The following is a 14,152-nucleotide window of genomic DNA, read 5'->3' on the forward strand; positions in this document are numbered from 1 at the left end:
TGATTGTGTTCCTATATAACCTTACTCACAAAAATAGATAGCAGACTAGATTGACCTGTGAGTTGCCGTTGGTCAGTTCTTGATCCTGGAGATCAGAATCATGTCTTATGTTTCTTATCATCTTCCAGCACCCAGTGTGGTGCCTGGGGATCAAGGGGCTGTTCAACATGTGTTAACTGAACTAGGAGTGTGTTGGCCCCAAACCATCACATGCCAAGTGCTTCTTTTTGTCTTTATTTGAAGTACAATCAGGTTTCTGTTAAACATTTTCAATTTTGTATCCAGGAGGTGTGCCTCATTTGAGGACCAGAAGTGAGTCAGTACTTCTGAAATTAACAGATCACACTCTAATAAGGAGATCCGTGCATCCTGGCTGAGCCTCTAAGTCTTCTTGCTAATTTTCTCAGGTATCCCATTGCCCTCGGCTCTTTCAGCTCTCCTTGAAACCAGCCGCGGTGCCGTCTGTGACCTGTTTATTGAAAGCTGTGTAACTAAGTACAGTAATAGAATTTTTCAATCAATACCCAATTGTGGCAGAAGCCTGTGGAGAGATTTCAGGGCAGCTGTAACATGCTGAGATAACTTGGTGTCACTAAGAAATCAGGCAGTAGAGAGCAGTATTAATTGAGTTCCATCAATCACACCTGTGAGCACTGGGCCTGAAATTGGACATAGAAGCTAGAGGATTGTATGATGTGTATTTGGTTGTGTAAACCATACAACAAACTCATCTGAACTCTGCTGATGACATTCAGCTGGTCTGGGCTACTCATAATGCTTTTCTTTTTTTTGCCCCCTGGTTCAAAACTTAGCAATCTCCTCTGTACATAAGACAAAACGAAGAGCAGTGGCACCTAATGGTAACCCTGGGAGAGTTGGTACCAGGAGGGAATAGAGCCTAATAGAGACTTGGAAGTCAAAAGACTTGAAATTCAAATTCCACTTGTTCCACACATTCTGAGTGTATTTTGAGTGTCTGATGGCTCGAGACCCAGGTTTCATCCATGGTGAGGGAGGATCCCCTGGAGAAGGCAATGGCAACCCACTCCAGTATTCTTGCCTGGAAAATCCCAAGGTCAGAGGAGCCTGGTGGGCTACAGTCCAAAGGATCACAAAGAGTCAGAGATGACTGAGTGACTATCACTTCCCTTCACTTCAGGTTACATCCAGAGCATTCGTTTTCCTACCTTTTCAATGGGGATAAAACCTGCCTGCCTGCCTCATCACAGTGTCTCAGTTCAGTTCAGTTCAGTCGCTCAGTCGTGTCCGACTCTTTGAGACCCCATGAATCGCAGCACGCCAGGCCTCCCTGTCCATCACCAACTCCCGGAGTTCACTCAGACTCATGTCCGTAGAGTTGGTGATGCCATCCAGCCATCTCATCCTCTGCCGTCCCCTTCTCCTCCTGCCCCCAATCCCTCCCAGCATCAGGGTCTTTTTCCAGTGAGTCAACTCTTTGCATGAGGTGGCCAAAGTACTGGAGTTTCAGCCTCAGCATCAGTCCTTCCGGTGAACACCCAGGACTGGTCTCCTTTAGGATGGACTGGGGGGATCTCCTTGTGTGACACACTGTCTCAGTGCATTTCAAAGCAGTTTTTGGCTGTGAAAATTCTATACAATGATAGTTTTTGTATTACGAACACCTCAATTATTCTGCTTCTCCAGGGAATGATATGTCAACCTGAAGTGAATTTTCCTTGTAATTTAATCTGTTAAGTACCAGGAGTTTAATTTTAACAAATTTTATGGAAGTCTTTCTCAAAGAATGCACAGCAAACTAACTGCTTTATTAAAGCAAATAGTCAATGCAAATTTAACCCATGTGTTGTTCAGAATTAACACTAGAAGTTTTGCTTCTGTTAGTAGTATTATAGCTGTAGGTGCTGCTGGCTATGGAACTGACCTGTGATTGGGCTCTTTCTTCAGAAGCAGTATGGCTCTTGCCTTCTGGAAAAACCCCAGTGACTTTATTAAACTCAACTATTTGCCTCTTTTCCAAAAAGAGAAAATGCATACTTGGAGAATTACTGAAATCTTGTTATAGTTGGAAGGAACATTTCACACCATGGAGTTTGATCTTTTCTTAGAAAGAAGTGAAATGAGATCCCAAAGTTTTAATGACCTCATGATCACACAGAAAATGAGTATCAAAGCCCACACCGAGCCCTGGTCTCCTGACAACATTAAGAAGAATGGACATTTGCATAGAGCTTTACGATTTCGAAAGTGTTGGCATATCCATATCTTATTTGGACCTCTTGAAAATCCTGTGGAGTTGACAGAGTAGGGGGTTATTGTCTCCATTCGCAATGTGTTAAATGACTTCTGTAAGGCCACCCAGTCTGGTTGGGAAGAGATGCTCAGGACCTATCTCCTGACCACAGGCCATCGTATTTCACATTCCTGCACTGTGCCTGGTCTACTACAACATGCTGTGTCAATGTTGCATGGCATCTGGGGCAGGGTGGCTTTGCTGTCTATTCTATATCATCTTCCTAAAAAAGAAGATGTCTTCTCCCCTTGAGTTCTTTCTGCTTCAGAGCCATTTCTTCAGTGTGGCTGTTGGTGTGCTTTGAAGTTTGCATACACATAAAACCTTAGCTGTGAGATCTGGAGCAATGGTAGTAGCAGTCACAAGCAACTTCACGTCATATCAGCTTTTACCCACTTGAACTCACATTCTTCTTCTGTCTCCAGCCTCATCTCCTGCCCCTTTTTATTATCATTTTCAGTTCTACCCATGCTGAATTAATTGATGTTCCCAAAATAGGGAAGGTTATTTTCCTTCTGTATTAGTTAAAAAAAGAAAAAATCAGTTATAAATGATGCAGTGTCAATTCAAACTGGCTCAAGCACACCATGGAATTTGTTTGCTCCTGAAACTAGCAATCCAGGGATAGATCAGGCACTTCTGGACTAATTTCCAAATTAGTTTGAGGAAGATATCTCTCTTTTCCCATTCCTTCAGTCTGAGTTTTTCTGTGGTACCTTTCTTTCTCAGGAAACTTCTCTCACATGGAAGGAGAGATGACCCCTGGCAGTTCGATCCGAATAAGAGTACTTCCTGCCATGTAAAATGCTATGATGCCATCAAGAAAAGGGTCTTTTGAATTGGCTGAATCCCAAGAGGTTGCTACTGTGATCTCTAGGGGACTTCGGTTCTGAGAGATTAGCACCCCCTCGGTCCCCTCTCTCCATATGCTCTTTTCATTTTCAGGTTGAGAAATGTCCTAAGTCCTTTTTGCTTGTACTCTTAGACATGGCTTCTGTGGCTTAAGACAAGCTCCACTTCTGTTCTTTCCATATCTTTCTTATATATTGTTTCTCAGGCTCTCAAATTTCTCTTATCTAGTGATCATCAATTCCTTTTTTTCCTAATTTTAGATAAAGTCAAAGAACACTTTTGAATGATAATCTCATTCACTTCATCTGGTTTCCTAGATGTTTTCTCTCATGCTGACTGTTCCCAACTCCAGCAATTTCTTGGGAATAACTTTCAGATATGGTATCATTCTGGGTGTTGAAGTCTTCTGATTCTTCTTTTGAAAAATAGTAAATGGAAAATAACATCACCATGGATGGCTAGTGAAGGAAGAGGAAATTGTTTAACTATTGAGATAGGTTTTATTTAAAACTTCTAAAGCTGCTAGTATATTTCTTATGTTTAAGAAATTTTCTTCTCCATTGCCCATTGCATAGATATAAAATTTCATTTATACTGTATATTCTGTTCTGTTGAAGGAGAAAATAGAAACTTGTAAAAGCACTTGTAAAAGGCCAACATTAATACCTGAGTATCTTCTCCAATGATAATAGGAAGCTTAAACTGTCTGGTGACACTTGGTTAAATCTTTTATTGATTTTAGAAGTTCTACTCTGTGATTTGTAATTGATTTATTCAATAAAGAGTGATTGAGTATTATGTGCCAAGACCTGTATGTGGAATTGGAGAAAGAGAAACAAAGATATGGTGTGCATACTTGAAAAGCTTAAATCTCTTCGATTGGACAGACCAGTAAGAAGACAGATGAGGAGAATATGGTAATCAATGAAATGTCTCTGGAGGAATGCAGAAGGGGCCTGAGAATGGGTTAAATAGAGGCACCCCCACATATATGACTATGTCCTAACCCCCAATACTTGTAAATGTGACCCTATTTGGAAATAGGGTCTTGCAGATCTGGTTAAGGATCTTAAGGTTATATCATCCTGGATCTGGGACAGGCCCTAAATCTAATGGACTGGTGTTATTATCAGAGAAACAAGGGGGAGAACTGACACACAGCCTTATGTGGCAGGCCATAACAGTTGAAGGCAGAGATTGAATTTAGGAAGTTTATGGGCCAAGGAATGCAAGGAATTATTGGAAGCCACTGGGACCTGGGGGAAAGGCATGGAACATATTCCCCCACAGCCTCCAAAAAGAACCAACCCTGCGACACCTTGATTTCAGACTGTGAGAGAACAATATTTGTGTTTGTTTTAACAAACCAAGTCAGTGGGAATCCGTTATGTAGGAGACAAAAACAGGCCTTTAACCTAGGCTGCTTCCCTTGTCGCTCAGCTGGTAAAAAATCCACCTGTGATACAAGAGACTGCTATTCTATTCCTAGGTTGGGAAGATCCCCTGGAGAAGGGATAGGCTACCCTCTCCAGTATTCTTGGGCTTCCTTGGTGGCTCAGACAGTAAAGAATCCGCCTGCAATGTGGGAGACCTGGATTCTATCCCTGGGTTGGGAAGATCCCGTGGAGAATGGAACGGCTACCCACTCCAATATTCTGGCCTGGAGAATTCCTTGGATGTATAGTCCATGGGATCACAGAGTCGGACACGACTGAGTCACTTTCACTTTCACTTTACTTGCAACCTTGACTACAGGCCTAGAGTGGAAGAGGGTCATCCATCATAAAATATTTCCTAGCTCAGGAGATGTTTCAGTTGCCATTTGGAGCCCAAGTAGGAGTTACCCAATTTACCAGCAGGGGGAAGAATTCCAGGCAGAAAAAATATATGTAAACATAATCCATCTTATTGTCAGAAAAAAGAAAAAGCCTCCCTAATTGATATACAGTGGAAGTGAGAAATAGATTTAAGGGCCTAGATCTGATAGGTAGAGTGCCTGATGAACTATGGAATGAGGTTCGTGACACTGTACAGGAGACAGGGATCAATACCATTCCCATGGAAAAGAAATGCAAAAAAGCAAAATGGCTGTCTGGGGATGCCTTACAAATAGCTGTGAAAAGAAGAGAAGCGAAAAGCAAAGTAGAAAAGGAAAGATATAAGCATCTGAATGCAGAAAGAATAGCAAGAAGAGATAAGAAAGCCTTCTTCAGCGATCAATGCAAAAAAATAGAGGAAAACAACAGAATGAGAAAGACTAGAGTTCACTTCAAGAAAATTAGAGATACCAAGGGGACATTTCATGCAAAGATGGGCTCGATAAAGGACAGAAATAGTATGGACCTAACAGAAGCAGAAGATATTAAGAAGAGATGGCAAGAATACACAGAAGAACTGTACAAAAAAGATCTTCACACCTAGATAATCACAATGGTGTGATCACTGACCTAGAGCCAGACATCCAGGAATGTGAAGTCAAGTGGGCCTTAGAAAGCATCACTATGAAAAGCTAGTGGAGGTGATGGAATTCCAGTTGAGCTATTCCATATCCTGAAAGATGATGCTGTGAAAGTACTGCACTCAATATGCCAGCAAATTTGGAAAACTCAGCAGTGGCCACAGGACTGGAAAAGGTCCGTTTTCATTCCAATCCCAAAGAAAGGCAATACCAAAGAATGCTCAAACTACCCCACAATTGCACTCATCTCACACATTAGTATAGTAATGCTCAAAATTCTCCAAGCCAGGCTTCAGCAATATGTGAACCATGAACTTCCTGATGTTCAAGCTGGTTTTAGAAAAGGCAGAGGAACCAGAGATCAAATTGTCAACATCCACTGGATCATGAAAAAAGCAAGAGAGTTCCAGAAAAACGTCTATTTCTGCTTTATTGACTATGCCAAAGCCTTTGACTATGTGGATCACAATAAACTGTGGAAAATTCTGAAAGAGATGGGAATACCAGACCACCTGACCTGCCTCTTGAGAAATCTGTATGCAGGTCAGGAAGCAACAGTTAGAACTGGACATGGAACAACAGACTGGTTCCAAATAGGAAAAGGAATACGTCAAGGCTGTATTCACCCTGCTTATTCAACTTCTATGCAGAGTACATCATGAGAAACGCTGGGCTGGAAGAAGCACAAGCTGGAATCAAGATTGCCGGGAGAAATATCAGTAACCTCAGATATGCAGGTGACACCACCCTTGTGGCAGAAAGTGAAGAAGAACTAAAAAGCCTCTTGATGAATGTGAAAGTGGAAAGTGAAAAAGTTGGCTTAAAGCTCAACATTCAGAAAACGAAGATCATGGCATCCGGTCCCACCACTTCATGGGAAATAGATGGGGAAACAGTGGAAACAGTGTCAGACTTTATTTTTTGGGGGGCTCCAAAATCACTGCAGATGGTGACTGCAGCCATGAAATTAAAAGACGCTTACTCCTTGGAAAGGAAGTTATGACCAACCTGGATAGCATATTCAAAAGCAGAGACATTACTTTACCAACAGAAATTTGTCTAGTCAAGGCTATGGTTTTTCCTGTGGTCATGTACGGATGTGAGAGTTGGTCGGTGAAGAAGGCTGAGCACCAAAGAATTGATGCTTTTGAAGTGTGGTGTTGGAGAAGACTCTTGAGAGTCCCTTGGACTGCAAGGAGATCCAACCAGTCCATTCTGAAGGAGATCAGCCCTGGGATTTCTTTGGAAGGAATGATGCTAAAGCTGAAACTCCAGTACTTTGGCCACCTCATGCAAAGAGTTGACTCATTGGAAAAGACTCTGATGCTGGGAGGGACTGGGGGCAGGAGGAGAAGGGGACGACAGAGGATGAGATGGCTGGATGGCATCACTGACTCGATGGACATGAGTCTGAGTGAACTCTGGGAGTTGGTGATGGACAGGGAGGCCTGGCGTGCTGCGATTCATGGCGTCACAAAGAGTCAGACACGACTGAGCAACTGAACTGAACTGAACTGAATTGATAACTCTGTTGAAGAAGGTGAAGACACATGTTACTTACCCGTTTTGTGTCCTTTGGACAGAGATCTTGCCTCTGATCTGTAAACTCTTCCTGGTCTATAGATTATTAGAAGAGCTGGTGACTCCTCTCATGCCTCCACTTCTATCACACTGGTTTAGGGGACTGCCAGTTTCTCATCTGAATTACTGCAATAGCTTTATAACTGGTCTGTCTGCTTTCATTATTACTCGTTCCAACCCTGTGGTCTATTTTCCTTAACACAACAGCTAAAAAAATCCTGTTAAAACCTAAATAACATTCTGTCACCTTGTAGCACAAAGCATTCCAGCAACTGTTTCATTCAGAGCCAAAAAATCAAAATCCTTAAGTGTCCTAAAGCCTCGAGGAGAACTAAGATGCCGTGAACTTTCTGTTGCCGTTTCCTCTGTCTCACCCCGTCTCACCTGACGCCCTCGCTGTTCCTGAGTGTGCTGTGTAAGGTTCCGTGCCAGGGCCTTGGCACTGAGCTTGTTCCTTTTCACAGAACACTCATCACCCCAGTGTCTGCCTGCTCTGCCCTCTCTAGTCCTTTATGTGTACGTTCAAATGCCAATTTCTTAGACCTTTATGACCACCCTCCATAAATAGTAACCCGCTCCTAATACTTATCTTCCTTACTCTGCTTTAGTTTTCCCCGTAACACTTATTATCTGAATTTTTGTACTTGTTTGTTTCCCCCCACTGAAAGATTTGTTCAGTTGCTAAGTCATGTCTGACTCTTTGCAACACCATGGGCTGCAGATGCCAGGCTCCTCTGTGCTTCTCTTTCTACCGGAGTTTGTTCAGATGCAAGTCCATGGAGTCGGAGATGCTATCTAAACATCTCATCTTCTGCTGCCCCCTTTTCCTCCTGCCCTCAATCTTTCCCAGCATCAGGGTCTTTTCCAGTGAGTCGGTTCTTTGCATCAGGTGGCCAAAGTATTGGAGCTTCAGCTTCAGCATCAGTCCTTCCAATGGTTATTCAGGATTGATTTTCTTTAGGACAAACTATTTTGATCTTCCTGCAGTCCAAGGGACTCTGAAGAGATAAGCATCATAAAATCAGAGACATTATCTGCTCTGATCACTGTTATATGTTAACTGCCTACAAGAGCACTTGGTGCACAGTAAGTTTTCAATTGCTAGTTTTTGAATGCTTTTATCACCAATTCTTAGATTTTTTTTTTTTTTTTACTGTGAACTTTATAAAGGAAATAATGTTTGAGAATTTCAGAGGCCATGCTTTAATAAATTTCAAGTGTGATATTATAGAAAAGAGATGACTAAGGCTTGCAGTGGGTTCTGATATTCATTCCACCTTCCTTCTCACTGAGAAAACAAATCAGCAAACCAACAGTTGGAGGTGATCCTCAACTGATATGGTTTTGATAATATATCTGATCCATTCTCGGTCTGGTTCAGTGGTGTTCTTATCTCTCATGGGATTTTGTGCCTGGTATTTTTTCTTTTTTCTTTTTTAACTTGAGTTCCCCTTTTACTTCTTACTCTTATCCAAGGAAAGAATTTGGTCCTTGAGGGACACATGTTATCAAATGGCTTCTCAGGGAGGCTCTGCTTCTCTCCTGTGAACTTTGCAAACGCAGGCTGAATATCAGATGTCCTGCCTTGTCTTCCTGTCCCTCTCACCTGGGTTCTCTTTACCTGCCATTTCCTTTCTGGGATCATAGTGCACTGTTCAAATTGAACAGTTTCTGCACACTATGGGTATAGGGGAGATGTTTAACAGTTCTCAGGATAAGTGGATTCCCTTCCAGCTAAGAGTCTGAGGTGAGAGCGACTCCTGAGCTGGGCAGAAAGTTGGACATCATGAAAACTCCTTTGTAACACCCTCAGGAAATAGTAGCCACAGCTTCTTGCTTAATCCCTTTATGACCAGCTTCATGTGGACTAACCAGATGGCTACAAAACCAAGCTCAGCATGTGAGGGGCACTGTGCCTGGTGTAGGGTAAGGCAGCTGGTAAAAGTGGCAAGGGACAAATCTGGAGAGGAAGGCAATGTATCAGGCTCTGTGCCACTTACTTTGGTGTATATCCTGTCAGTTATCTGACACAGACTTGAAGAAGAGGTATTTATGTCTTCATTTCACAAGTGGGCACACAGAGGCTCAGACAAGGTGAGTAATTTGGCTGAAGGTCACACAGCTAGTGATTTAATCCAGGTTTCTCTGGTCTAGGGACTGTGTTCTTTTTCCCTGTACCATTCTGCCTATAAATTAGAAATACATTCTGAGGGATTTGAGCCTAAATATTTCAAAAATAACATTGGCTCAAGAATGAGGGCAGCTCATGTTGTAGATGAGATATAGCTAAACATCTAGAAAGACAGATAACCAGGCGGTGGTGGAGGCTGGAGACCCGGCGGGCGTGTATGAACATGAAAGCAGCTATTAATCAGACAAGCTCACTTAAGAGAACCTTGGGTTTTGACTTTGAAGGCAGCCAAGGAAAGGTCAAATATATGTTTTAAATCCTCCAATAAGCAGCACTCTTTAGAATTCCTTTGCATTCTGCAACATGATTATTAATAACTCTAACTCTGGATTCATTGGTTGAGACCTTCAAGCCTGGAATGAAAAATAGTACATTTTCAATGAAACACAATTGTGGCCAGATAGCCCTGTGAGTCAGGGGTGTCATTTACCCTTGGTTCCCCACATCAATGTATATGTCCTCAAATGGATTTCCCCACTGTCTTTTTAAGTATGTAACTAATAATAATAATGTCAATAATTAAAATATTTTGAGTACCTGAAACTAAGTATTTGACTTTTATTCCTTGTAACAACCATGTAAAGAGGTTGCTATTTTTCTTTCCATTTTGTCATGAGGAAGATAAATTTGATAGATATTTCATGACTAGCCCAAAATTATACAGCTAGAAACTGGCAGGTGTGAAATGGGTATCTGTGGGCCCATTTCCAAAAGCCTCCCATCTGATAATCTAGGTGTCTGTCTGGGTTAGGTATCGAAGAGTGGGGAATGGGGAGAGCAGTGTTTGCAGCAGGGTCTGACTGCTAAGGTAATTCTTTTTCATTCCTGTATTCTTTTTATTCTTTCATCCTTCCTTCTTCTTGTATTTCTACCTTCTCTCCTCGCCTCGACTTTTAAATCCCCAAACTAGTTTTCTCCCACTGAGTGACATGGACATCACTTCTCAGGTACCTGATGCTGTGTTGGAATCACAGAACCTGGAATTCTTCATCCCTGCTTCCCAATTAAGTTTCACTGGAGCAAGTTATCTGCCTCTCTCCTCTCAGTTTGCCCATTTACAGATGAGGATACCATTACACATCACCATTCAGGATTCTTAGAAAGCACTTTGCATGAAACTCTTCATAAATCTGAGAAACTGTTCAAGTTCCAAGATGGGACATGGAAGAGTTCTCTCAAGAGCTCGGGTCCACCCGAGTTAACCAGCTGCTGTCACTGCAGCTGGGATCCATATCTCACTGAAGATTTAACATCTAATTCTATGCAGTTATCCACAATCACAGAATAGTGTTCCCTGGGAGAGCTTACTGGAATTTATTTCTTAAGAGACTCTAGACCATGAGCTCCAGGGCTAATAGGTGTGTTGGGCTCCAATACAGCAGTGCTACAAGGACCCTTCTGACCCTCTCGCCCTGGGCTTTCTTCTCAATTGCTTTCCACAGCTAGCGCTTGCAGGCTTCCATTTCTTTCTGCTCCTGAAAGCACAATGCCAAATTCTGAATTGCTTTCAGAGTTTTTGTTGCAAGGATGAAATTAGAAAATTGCTTTAGTTTTTACATTTGTAGGGAGTCCTGAACTAACTTCCTGAATTTTGCGTTTGGAAATTTCTCTCACTCTATTACTTTTCTTAGGTTTTTAATGTCCCTCATTATTTTGTTGTTGTTATGGATTCCAACATGGCAACCCACTCCAGCATTCTATCCTGGAGAGTCCTCATAGATAGGGGAGCTTGGCAGGCTACAGTCCATGGGGTCACAGAGTCCGACATGACTGAGCGACTAAGCACTAGGTAGACTCCAACACTCAAAAAGCTCTCAAACCGACTCTGCCATTGACTTGTGCCCAAGTTAAGGAAAGTGTGTTAGTCACTCAGTCACATCCGACACTTGGTGACACCATGGACTGTAGTCTGCCAGGCTCCTCTGTTCATGAAATTCTCCAGGCAAGAATACTGAAGCCGGAAGCCATTCCCTTCTCTAGAAGATCTTCCTGACCCAAGGATAAAAACCAGGTCTCCCGCATTACAGACAGATTATTTTACCATCTGAGCCACCAGGGAAGTAGTCTGCAAAGTGTTTTGATATTGGAAAAAGAATGCTGTATTATATTAATTAACCTAGAGAGAAAAAGACTGACAGCTTTAACATTTATTGAGCACTTATGCCATGTGGACATTATGCCACATACGTCACAATATTTTTTTTAATTAATTTTAATTGGAGGCTAATTACAATATTGTGGTGTTTTTTTTTTTTTTTTCTAATTTTATTTTATTTTTAAACTTTACATAATTGTATTAGTTTTGCCAAATATCAAAATGAATCCACCACAGGTATACATGTGTTCCCCATCCCGAACCCTCCTCCCTCCTCCCTCCCCATACCATCCTTCTGGGCCGTCCAGTGCACCAGCCCCAAGCATCCAGCATCGTGCATCGAACCTGGACTGGCAACTCGTTTCCTACATGATATTTTACATGTTTCAATGCCATTCTCCCAAATCTTCCCACCCTCTCCCTCTCCCACAGAGTCCATAAGACTGTTCTATACATCAGTGTCTCTTTTGCTGTCTCGTATACAGAGTTATTGTTACCATCTTTCTAAATTCCATATATATGCGTTAGTATACTGTATTTATGTTTTTCCTTCTGGCTTACTTCACTCTGTATAATAGGCTCCAGTTTCATCCACCTCATTAGAACTGATTCAAATGTATTCTTTTTAATGGCTGAGTAATACTCCATTGTGTATATGTACCACTGCTTTCTTATCCATTCATCTGCTGATGGACATCTAGGTTGCTTCCATGTCCTGGCTATTATAAACAGTGCTGCGATGAACATTGGGGTACACGTGTCTCTTTCCCTTCTGGTTTCCTCAGTGTGTATGCCTAGCAGTGGGATTGCTGGATCATAAGGCAGTTCTATTTCCAGTTTTTTAAGGAATCTCCACACTGTTCTCCATAGTGGCTGTACTAGGTTGCATTCCCACCAACAGTGTAAGAGGGTTCCCTTTTCTCCACACCCTCTCCAGCATTTATTATTTGTAGACTTTTGGATCGCAGCCATTCTGACTGGTGTGAAATGGTACCTCATAGTGGTTTTGATTTGCATTTCTCTGATAATGAGTGATGTTGAGCATCTTTTCATGTGTTTGTTAGCCATCTGTATGTCTTCTTTGGAGAAATGTCTATTTAGTTCTTTGCCCATTTTTTGATTGGGTCGTTTATTTTTCTGGAGTTGAGCTGTAGGAGTTGCTTGTATATTTTTGAGATTAGTTGTTTGTCGGTTGCTTCATTTGCTATTATTTTCTCCCATTCTGAAGGCTGTCTTTTCACCTTGCTAATAGTTTCCTTTGATGTGCAGAATATTGTGGTGGTTTTTGCCATACATTGACATGAATCAGCCACAGGTGTACACGTGTCCCCCATCCGGAACCCCTCTCCCACCTCCCTCCCCATCCCGTCCCTCGGGGTCATCCCAGTGCAACAGCTTTGAGTGCCCTGTCTCATGCATCGAACTTGGACTGGTCATCTGTTTCATATATGGTAATATACATGTTTCAATGCTATTCGCTCAAATCATCCCACTCTCGCCTTCTCCCACAGAGTCCAAAAGTCTGTTCATGGTACCTCATTGTGATTTCGGTTTGCATTTCTCTGATAATGAGTGATGTTGAGCATCTTTTCATGTGTTTGTTAACCATCTGTATGTCTTCTTTGGAGAAACATCTGTTTAGTTCTTTGGCCCATTTTTTGATTGGGTCTTTTGTTTTTCTGGTATTGAGCTGCATGAGCTGCTTGTATATTTTTGAGATTAATTCTTTATCAGTTGCTTCATTTGCTATTATTTTCTCCCATTCTGAAGGCTGTCTTTTCACCGTGCTTATAGTTTCCTTTGTTGTGCAAGAGCTTTTAAGTTTAATTAGGTCCCATTTGTTTATTTTTGCTTTTATTTCCATTACTCTGGGAGGTGGCTTATAGAGGATCTTACTGTGATTTATGTCAGAGATTGTTTTGCCTATGTTTTCCTCTAGGTGTTTTATAGTTTCTGGTCTTAAATTTAGATCTTTTATCCATTTTGAGTTTATTTTTGCGCCTGCAATATCTTCTTTAAGCCTGGTGGTAACAATATGATGTAGGTTTTCTTTATGTCCTAATTATATGAGTAAGAAGTTTGTATGTTTATTTATTTATTGTAGTACAAAACAGAAATAGACCCAGAGACACAGAAAACAAATTAATGGTTACCAAAGGGGAAAGTGGGAAAGGGATAAATTAGGGGTTTGGGTTTAACATATACATATTATTATATAAGAAATAGGTAAGCAGTGAGGATATTCTGTAAATCACGGGGAACTATACTTGATATTTTGTAATAACCTATTAGGGGAAAATCTGAAAAAGAGATACATACATATATATTCATATATTGTTATGTGTGTGTGTGTGTGTGTGTGTGTATATATATATATCTGAATCACTTTGCTATACAACTAAAATTAACACAATATTGTAAATCAAGTATATTTCTTTAAAAATAAAAAGAAGTAAATTTGCTCAAGGAGATGAAAGAGTTTTCTAAAAAAAAAGTCATGATGGTAATCATTGTGCAATATATAAATATATCAAAACAACATGTACACTTTGAACTTATGTAAGTTATATCTCAATAAAGCCAGGGGGAAAAAAATCAACCAGCTGATAAGAGCTAGAACCATAACTAGAACCTAGGTATCTCTTTCCAGGGTCATGCTCTTGACACCTCACTGAGTCATAGGTGGTACCAAAGACTTACTGA

At 41.3% G+C, this 14,152-nt stretch overlaps 1 protein-coding gene across 17 annotated transcripts in view; it reads left to right on the forward strand.

Moving 5' to 3' along the window:
- NELL1 (neural EGFL like 1) overlaps positions 1 to 14,152 on the forward strand; it is a 1,048,536-nt gene that overhangs the window by 773,565 nt on the left and 260,819 nt on the right. The window lies entirely within an intron of this gene.

This window comes from Bos grunniens, chromosome 29 (assembly GCF_055505025.1).
Source record: "Bos grunniens cultivar Pamir isolate PY7600 chromosome 29, Bosgru_T2T1.0, whole genome shotgun sequence".
Lineage (NCBI taxonomy): Eukaryota > Metazoa > Chordata > Mammalia > Artiodactyla > Bovidae > Bos > Bos grunniens.